Source organism: Nematolebias whitei, chromosome 3, assembly GCF_014905685.2.
Source record: "Nematolebias whitei isolate Nwh7 chromosome 3, NemWhi1, whole genome shotgun sequence".
Lineage (NCBI taxonomy): Eukaryota > Metazoa > Chordata > Actinopteri > Cyprinodontiformes > Rivulidae > Nematolebias > Nematolebias whitei.
This window is the reverse complement of record NC_056500.1, coordinates 6,714,170-6,724,364: the sequence shown is the minus strand read 5'-3', so window position 1 is coordinate 6,724,364 and position 10,195 is coordinate 6,714,170.

Here is a 10,195-nt window from a genome sequence, read left to right as displayed (position 1 = left end):
TTGTATGGTATTGTATGGAGTACTTAGAAGAAGTCAGTTTCAGCCATCAGAGTGAGCACAGTTTTTGGAATATGATGACAATTGCAATGGGGAAGTCAGCTAACTACTGAGATCAGCACTCAAACACTGACACTAATACTTTCTAAGCTTTTTTAGCAAATGCTACCTTGTCAATTTTTCACAATTTATGCTTGTTTTGACACTATTTAGGTATGTATTCATATATTTATTTACTTTTACCCGATTGACATTCTTGTTGTGCATGTAATGTCCTGTCAACTCCAGGTAAACCACTCCATTGATTGCTCATGACTATGCATGCAACCCATCTTAAAAGTTTAAATTATCCTTTTAATGTTCATTGTTTTGTGTTGGTCAATAAACTATTACATAAGCATACGTTTTTGTTTTGTGACTTTCATTCATTTGTTTGTTTTAGATCATTATCAGAACAGTGACTTTCCAAGAATTATGCCAAACACATTTTCACCTAAAGTTACACCATAAACTTATTGGTCAGAGGTTAGACACTTTTTTTATTTATTTTTATTTTTTTTTAAGAGTAAAGAGTCCTTAATCACACTGTAGAATTTTGACCAAAAAATAAAATAGAAAAACATGTGCACCTCTGTTTATTTTTGTGAAATATTATTAATTGCAAAAGTGAGATTGCATCATGTCATTGTTAATCCTTATTATAAGTCCGTTTTAGATACGTATTTTGTCCACATATTTGTGATTCAATTTAATTCAGCTTATTTCAATAGCAACATGTCCCAACAGAAGTCATCTCAGGGCACTGAACAAAAACATTCATACATTATAAAAGACAAATTAGTAAAAAAAAATAGGAAGCCAGCAGCTTGCAATGATGCAATAAAAATATGAATAAGGATACATAGTATTTTAGAAATACTCAAAGATTATCTTTATTCACTGATGGCTGAAATAAAGCTTGCTGCAACTGCACACTTCTGTGCAGGGTTAAACACAGGAGGAAATCAGAGCCAGACAAAACGTGTCTAATACTGGACTAGATGGTTTCCATCAGCCAATGAGAGGCACAAAGAAAAGCAGTAATGGCACAGATAGATGGAGGTGACCACTTCTATTCACACGTTTTATCATCTCTGAGCACATCTGCATTGCTTTGTTCATTGACAGTTGGCACCAGAGACCTGTTGACACATTGCATTAACACAGTCTCCTTAAAAACCACCGTCTAATTTATTGCTTTTTGTTTCTTTGTGGCCTGCCAATAAGTACATCTTTGTAGCAGAATCAGGCCTCGTTAGTCTGATTTTTTTTGTTTGTTTTTTATTCACATCATTCAATAATAACGATAAAAAGTAACACCGGTATTGGTTTGTTATGTAGAAATTAAAACAAATATTAAATTAAAATCAGACGCACTGCACTTTTGTGTAAGAAGCTCACTTTAGGGAAAGTGATTACAAGTAAAAATAAATAAATAAATAAAACCAAGTGTTTATTGGGTCAAACTTTAAATATGTAAAGCATCTATTGAAGTCTAATACTGTAGGTGCAATATACTGTATAGTTGTTGTTCATTTCATGTTTTATTTTTGGAAATATCAAATCAAGGAAAACAAACTGCTGACAAATGTCATTTTGCAACTGATGCATAGCTTGACAACAATCTCTAACCAGTGGATGCTGACCCAGACAACCCTCATGCATTATATTGATTTAGTTTTCCCCAAAGATGTGCGATTTAATAGGAAAACTAATCTGCCCTTCGGTAGTAGCTGAGGAATCTAGTATTATCACCTGAAAATGTCTGTCACAAATTTACCTGACACACACAAATAAAGCAAAGATATTGCAACCAGTAGAGTTTTAAAAGTGCAAAGCAAATTCCCAACAAAATTCCCCCCAGCTTGATTTGTTTATGATGATTAGCTAATTTGCCCCCTAGCATCAAATTCTTCAGAGACAATAAGTCAGTCCAGCTGCTTAATTTTCTTTTATCCTGTTTCACCCCAAGAGACAGTTGCTGCTGCTAATGGAGCTCAGCAAAGGTTAGAATTACTGGTGAGCAGCACAGAGCCGTATGTGCCTTGACCTCCGACTCACCTCAGCCAATTTACTGCAAATACTGTCATTTCAGTTACAGTCAAACGATGCAGCACTTCCTCCACAGCTGTGTGCTAAAAAAAAATTAAAAGTCACATTGTTTTTAACTTCCTAATCTACATGGGAATACTTTAATAGATTCATATTGTATGTTTAATTAAAAAAAAGTTTGGTACATTGACTGTTCAATAAAATATACTTATAAAAAATAGAATAGATAAGACACAGTTACTTTATTTTTGTCAGTTACCATAAACCCAGCTCATCTCTAGCTGCGATTAAATTAAAGCTGTATGTGGTAATGTGTTTTAGACAGAACTCTATGAGTGGGTGGTTATTACTGTTACCTCACAGCAAGAAAGTATCTGGTTGAAATCTTGGCTGGGGTCTTTATGGGTTGAATTTGAATAACCGCTCTGTGCATGCATCAGCTTTCTCCAGATACTTCTATCACACAGTCCAAACACATGCACACTGGGTGAACTAGTGCATTCTAATTTACTGCATGTGCAGGGATGGCTATTTGTAATTGTCTGTGTGTTGGCCTTGTCATGGACCAGTGACCTGTCCATGGTGTCCTCTACTTTCCCCCCGTTGATCGCTGGGATAAGTTCCAGCACCCTTATGGCCTTGGACAAGACAAATGCAGGTTCAGAAAAATCACAATCATAACATTATAATATTCCGGAATGTTTGTTGTGTCACATTTAATTTGTTTTGCACAATTCACATGATAAGTGCAATTAAAAAAAAAAACGAAAAACATTTCCAACTTGAATTTTGCTTGGTGTCAGAAACAGACCACACAAAACTCAAACTAGAAATAAAAAAATAATACAAAAAAAAAGTTTTATAACAGTTTTAGTTGCTGAAATTAGGCCAAACACTCAGAAATACGTGTAGATGTTTGGGACAGAAGCTTCAAGGAGCTTAGGGCTAAAGCAGCAAAATGGAAAGTATGCCTTTTGTTTTGCTGAGGGAGTCTGGGATTGAAGAGAATGGAAAAAAAAAAGTGTTTGAGAGGTGACATGAGAAATGAGACAATAAGAAATGCACCTGGGGGCAAGGGCATGCAATGCCATTTTTGTGTGTAGGGTAATCAACGGGACCTTGCTGTTCATTCTGTACTTTATACAAATCCAATATAATAATAATGGTAATAAAAATAAAAGAATATCCCAGCAGATGCATTTTGATCCATTACTCATTTAGAGGAAGTTAATACAATTTTAATACACAATAATATTGTTGACAGGCTTGTTGAAAAACTGAAAGAAAAAAAAAATATTATGAATTCATGACATTTTTGTTTAATCATTAAATACAATGACAAAATAAGAAGTCAAGCTACATGGAATGGACTATGATGTTGTTAAAAGAAAGTTAATGTATGTGCTAACAGTTCTAGAATTGCGCCGCTCAACGTGGCTGCATGTTGGAGTAGCTCTGCTACTTTCATTCTGAGATGTTGCTTTTAGAAACTTTAATTCCTCTTTTTCTGGATGTAGATCACATTTTCTGGATGATTGTTTCCTCTGGTATCAGATGCTGGAAGTATTTTTACTGAAACTTTTTTAGTTTTGTACATTTGTTATGATGCGTAACCATGGCAACAAGGCAGTTTTCTACAACAAGCATCTGATTAACATCTCAAAAGCTCAACTAATATATAAGTATCTCAACTACAGCTCCAAATCTCAAATGTGTTGAAAATGATGTTCTGTGGATGCATTCTCATCTACCTGCCAGCTGTGCTTGGGTGTCTGACCACTGAGATCCTGGAACTAGCAGGAAACACGACTCATGACAGTGGAAGGACATGATTGTCCCTCTGCACCTGCAGTTGGCTGTCCACTGTGATGAGGAGCTCGGCAGACTGCTGGGAGGAGTGACCATCACTCTGGGAGGAGTTCTGCTCTGCATTCGGGCGGTCCTACAGCTTGGGGGAACCGAGAGGCCAGCCGAGTCTGGGTGGACAGATCGGACGGTATCTGCAACCAGTTTCTTAGGATCCACTGTGGGATGGACCTTTACAAGAGATCCTTCCTGTCTACAGCCATCAGCATCTATAACATATCTTAATGAAATGAGGATAACGAGTTACTACAACAAATAATTTCCCTCTGGGATTAATAAAGTATTTTTGAATTTGAACATATGTTCGTGTTCGGAAAATGTCAGGACACGTGATAAATGCAACATCATCCTTTTCAATCTACCTAAAACTGCACGTTCTGGTGCAGAGGACCCGATAACTCAACCGGACACAGAACACGTGCTAAAATATGTATTAAGAATCTGGAACTGGTGGGAGTCAGACTGGTCACACACATGTTAAGGGACAATGGAAACTAAGGAAAAGAGGTTAGTCACCGGAGACATGACTGGTGAGTTAAATAAACTCAAACACAGCGTCACTAAACTTTTAGAAGAATTTGTTGCTCAGCTTCTGAATGCGTGAACCTTAGGACGATTTCTCTGTGCAAGTCGTCCAATGACAAATCCTGATGGGCTAAGGTGTAGTTAGAAGGCAGGCAAGGGTCAGAAGCACAGGAAGGTAGTGAAGTGATCAGGCATGAGGGTGAAGGTCAAAATATGTGTCCGTGTCCAGAAAGCAGAGATAAGTGTACGAGTCCGACAGGGGCGAGACAGAACAACAAACTCCAGAGGGCAGAAGCAAGGTCAGAACCAGGAGATCAAAAGTTGTCAAATAGGTAGTGCTGAACATCTACACACAGAACCGCTCTGGATAATACGGCAAGCTGTCTGCGGCTGGAGAGAGCATGAACAGAGCAGAACACAGGTGAGAGGCAGCAGAGACATACGCACGCACAGGTGGGCTGAATAAGCTGATTACTGCCTGACAGGTGAGCAGCCATGGAAACACACTGAAACAGTACAAAGAACAAAACAAGGATATTTAACAAAAAAATAAAAAAAAGTGTCATAAACGTTTAAAGCAATAGGACATAGCAACTACCAGTACTTGCTTACAGCTTTTACAAATACATGCATTTAAACAAACATCAAGTCACCCAGTACTGAATTTTTTTTTTTTTTTTTTTAGAACACCAAATGGTGGCAGTGTGTTGGTGTGTGAGCAGACCGGGTGTCTTTCCAATCAGGGTCAAGTGCAGCATGGTATCCTCATTGGGGGCACTTGAATAACCATCAGGGCTAATCACTATCAGGATGGGATATTTTGCATAATGCAAACACACAGCTGCAATAACAAACCACCACCAACCGTTATGAGCTAACATAAAAAAATAAAATAACATAAAAAAATAATAATAAATAAATGATGGGCTTTCTGACGCAAAGACCAAATCATTTAGTGCTAAAAAAATAAAATACAATAAAAAAAAATTGCGATAACTGGTTGAACAATTGAGTCAAAATTGCAGAATTAATTTAAATAGAGCTTGCTGTACTACCTGCGGGTGATATTTTGCAAAATGTGTGTTTAAAATATAGTAATTTACTTTTTGGTTAATTATAAGTAACAACCCCCCCCCCCCAAAAAAAAATTTAAAAAAAAGTTTTTTACAACTGTAAGCATACTTTTTCATAAAAAAAACATTTACTATTTGAGATGTATCACTACAGAAGCTGCCAAATTTAACTGGATATCAACATGCTTCATTTAGTGAACTACATTTATAAATTGTGATCATAATGTCATGTGGCAAGTGCTGAAGTTATTGAAGAGTTAACTTGTGCCATTTCTCCTGCAAGCATTTAAGATGTGCAACAATATGGACATTGGTCATATTTATAGTGTAGTGTAAGGAAGAAATGTAAAGCGAAAGATAAGTAGATTTTAAATAGTTTCCTCTTTTGCTTTTAGCTGTAATGTGTGTGCAGAATGTGATGTTGCTTGTCGGGCTAAAAAAAAAAATAAAAATACACGCCTCTAGAGACGATATGTTGTTGATGGCTACATCTCTTACCATAAAATTGTAATGCACTTTTTTAAAATTAATATTGACATAGCTAAAGTCTAAATTATATCATCCCAGGACACTGACACAACTCCAAATAATCACACAGCGATTTTTAACAGATCTTGATGAAGCTGACATTGCTCCAATACAAGGGTCACATGAGGATTCTACTACAACATCAAATAAAATACTTCTGTTTATGGGGGTAACACCATAACGGAGTGCTTCACTTACATGTTAGATTTTACGTTAGATTTCTAATGCTCAAATTGTTTGCAGTTTACAAAATATTGAAAATAAAAGTATTTTCTTGTAGTCTCTGATCTTTTGTTGGTGGTGTGTGTGTGTGTGTGTGTGTGTGTGTGGGGGGGGGGGCAGTAATTCACTTCACTGCACACCAGTCCATCACAACTCTTGCAAAAGCACTACATGAAGCTTCAGGCATTTCTTTGCCAATCTCACCCACTTCGTTTTTTTTTTTTTTTGTCTTCTTGTATAATAGATTTCCCACTTTGCTTAAAGATGAACAAATGAACTTTCACAAAAACACCAACACACATATACAGGCACAGAAAAAGTGTTTTAAAGTGCGGGGCTTGAGCTGGAGAGAGGAGGATTGCGTGTTTGGGTGTGAAAGTACTCGATAAGCTTTGAATTCAACTTTGTTTTAATACTGTATTGATTGCCATATGCAGTAAAAAAAAAAAATAATAATAATAATGTTTAACAATGTGTGCACGGGGGAGCGTTACACATGGCGCCTGTTTCACAATAAATACCAAGAGCAGAGTCGTTTTAACAGAAGTGTGGCCCAGATAAACTCCATTAAATTCCCTGCTGAGATTTTTTTTTTTTTTTTTTTGGATTTATGATTGATACTTCCAGGCAGCACAACCCAGATATGAAAAGATGGTACAGGCTATGTATGTAATGGCAATGACAGAATGGCGATGAATTGGAATCATTCCATAATTCATCCTTTAATTAGATTGGTCCTTGTCTATCCATCATGGTTCTGGGAAGATGGATGGGATCATTGTGGTTTATTGATGAGGAGGTAGTTATTTTGATTGCTCTCATATTTGACTCAAATACAGTAGCCGTAGGGATGTACTTTATTATTAATAACTTTCGTCAAGCTCATTTAAACAGTCAATTCTGAATGTGGATGCAGCATATAGTAATAATACGGTCCTATTTAAAACTCAGCCTCACATGATAAACAATTGTCTGCTGGGACACTTTTATATTTTTAATGTATTGTGTTTTTAGAATGTGTTTTTTTTTTTTTTTTTTTTATATTGGGTTAGCAAACCTTTTCATATGTTTTATGACATTTTTAACTTGTGGTGTATTTTTAAGGAGCCAGATGTTAAGGGATAAATCTTAATTTCATGGAATGTTATGAACAAATAAAGTTATATTGAATACACACACAAACACACACATTAGTGAGAACTTATTAGCTATCGTCTCTGACACTACCCATAAAGCATATAGTTTAACAGTTGCTGTTTTTAAATGTGCTTTATAAAACGGATGTAAAATTTTGAAATGATATGACTTCAGATTTTTTTTCTTCCCCTTAAAGTTTTTTATTTGTTTTCTTATGGTAATACTAAACAATGAGCAATGATGGTAGATTACTCAAACTCAACAAAGACACAACACATAAAGCTAATGTGTGCGTATATATATATATATATATATATATATATATATATATATATATATATATATATATTCAATTCAATTCAATAATACTTTATTAATCCCAAAGGGAAATTATTTTGTTTTTGTAACTCATTATCCTCATTTCATTAAGAGATGTTATAGATGCTGATGGCTGAAGACAGGAAGGATCTCTTGTAAAGGTCCATCCCACAGTGGATCCTAAGAAACTGGCTGCAGATGCCGTCCAATCCGTCCACCCAGACTCTGCTGGCCTCTCGGTTCCCCTGGACTGTAGGACCGCTTGAATGCTGGGCTGAACTCCTTCCAGAGCGATGGCCACTCCTCCCAGCAGTCTGCCGAGCTCCTCATAGCTGTGGACAGCCAACTGTAGGTGCTGAGGGACGATCCTGTCTATCCGCTGTTGTGAGCCGTGTTTCCTGCTAGTTCCAGGATCTCAGTGGTCAGGCACTCGAGCACAGCTGGCGGGTAGATGAGAATGCGTCCACAGAACATCCTTTTCAACTCATTTGAGAGTTGGGGCCATAGTTGAGATATTATTTGAGCTTTTGAGATGTTATTCAGCTGCTGTTGTTGTAGAAAACTGCCTTGTTGCCATGTTTACGCATCATAACAAATGTCCAAAACCAAAAAAGTTTCAGTAAAAATCTTTCCGGCTGCACAGCATCCGATACCAGAGGAAACAATCATCCAAAAAAATGTGATTTACATCCAGAAAACCAGCAGTTAAAGTTTCCAAAAGCAAAATCTCAGAATGAAAGTAACAGAGCTGCTCCAACATGCAGCCACCTTGAGTGGCGCAATTCTAGAATTCTGTGTATATATATGGTAAATGGTAAATGGAGCTTACTTCTATAGCGCCTTCCAGCCCCCTATGAGGGGCCCCAAGGCGCTTTACAGTACCAGCCATCCACCCATTCACACGCACATTCATACACCGGTGGCGGTAGGCTGCCATGCAAGGCGCCATCCAGTCCCACCGGGAGCAACTCGGGGTTAAGTGTCTTGCCCAGGGACACAACGGCACATGGTGTGGGAAGTCGGGATTCGAACCTCCAACCTTCCGATCAGAGGTCGGCTGCCACTACCACTGCACCACGGCCGCCCCCCGTGTATATATATATATATATATATATATATATATATATATATATATATACACACACAAACATAAATAAATAAAAACTAAATCATTGTTTATCACTGCAGTGGCATTTTGTGCTTCTTTATAGTCATTATGAAACACTGCGTGTCAGAGAGAGTTAAAGTGAGTTTGCATGGACGGGATGGTGACTGGTGGAACAGCTGTGGAACCAAAAATGTCTGGCGCCTGGCCAACACCAATCAACGCAGCACAGTACAAACCAAGATGGTGCAGCCAGAGTGAAGAGGGGATCACTCGTCTTTCTCCTCTCTCAACAAGCCAACACATTTTTACACCCAGGTCATCATATATTCATGTTTGGACAGGAGCCCCTGGGTGTCACGTTTCAGTGACTATCACTTTAATATCATTTTCTGCATGCAAGGTACTGATCTACATTTGTAAGTTGTCAAAAGGACTGATAGATCTCATACTTGCAAAGCGGGTTTGATGGTGGGAAATAAATCAGAACAGCCAAGGGACCATGTGACTGGACTTATAATGATCGTTTTAGCTACACTTTAAAGTTAAATTTTGTTTTAAATTTCCCATTAATTATTTCTTATAGCCGCCATCATGCTAAGTTTAGAATAAACAGTTGGAGTAAATCACTCTCATACTGCCAAGTAAACTATGTTTCAACAATGTACAGCAGTCTAAACTTTGATGCTGTGAAAGTCTGCATATATGTAACGTAGCTTTTTTTGAAAAGAAGATTTGTTGCCCTCCAGGAGTTTATACGGGTCAATCCCTCCTTTCAGTTCAACTTTTCCTTCTCCACTCTATATCAGAATAGACAGAAGGTTATTGTATTATAGTTTATCGGTTCTGTCTGGGTTATCTTTGTTGGATTCGTAGATATTTCCTGTCAGACCTGACTATACAAAAGTACACAGATATCTCATGATCTGCATTTTGTGTTGAACTGAAATGTAGGCAGGACTCGGGGAATCTCAGGAATAAAAGAAAGACTTAATACTTATTTAAAGAAACAATAATGTGACATGACAGCAAAACCCCACACGATCACTGGAGCAAGGTACACAGAGGAAGACAGAACACGATGCCTGGAGAGCACAGTCCACAGACAACAAGGGAATAGAAAGAAGAAGAACTTATAGGAACACAAACGATACATAATGACTAACACCTGGGGAAGGACAATGAGGAACAGGTGCAGCAGGAGCTGACAACATGAAGGAAGGCATGATAGATGATACAAGAAAACACAAACATCTCTCTCTATATACATACAAATATATAGATATATAGATAGATAGATAGATAGATAGATAGATAGATAGATAGATAGATA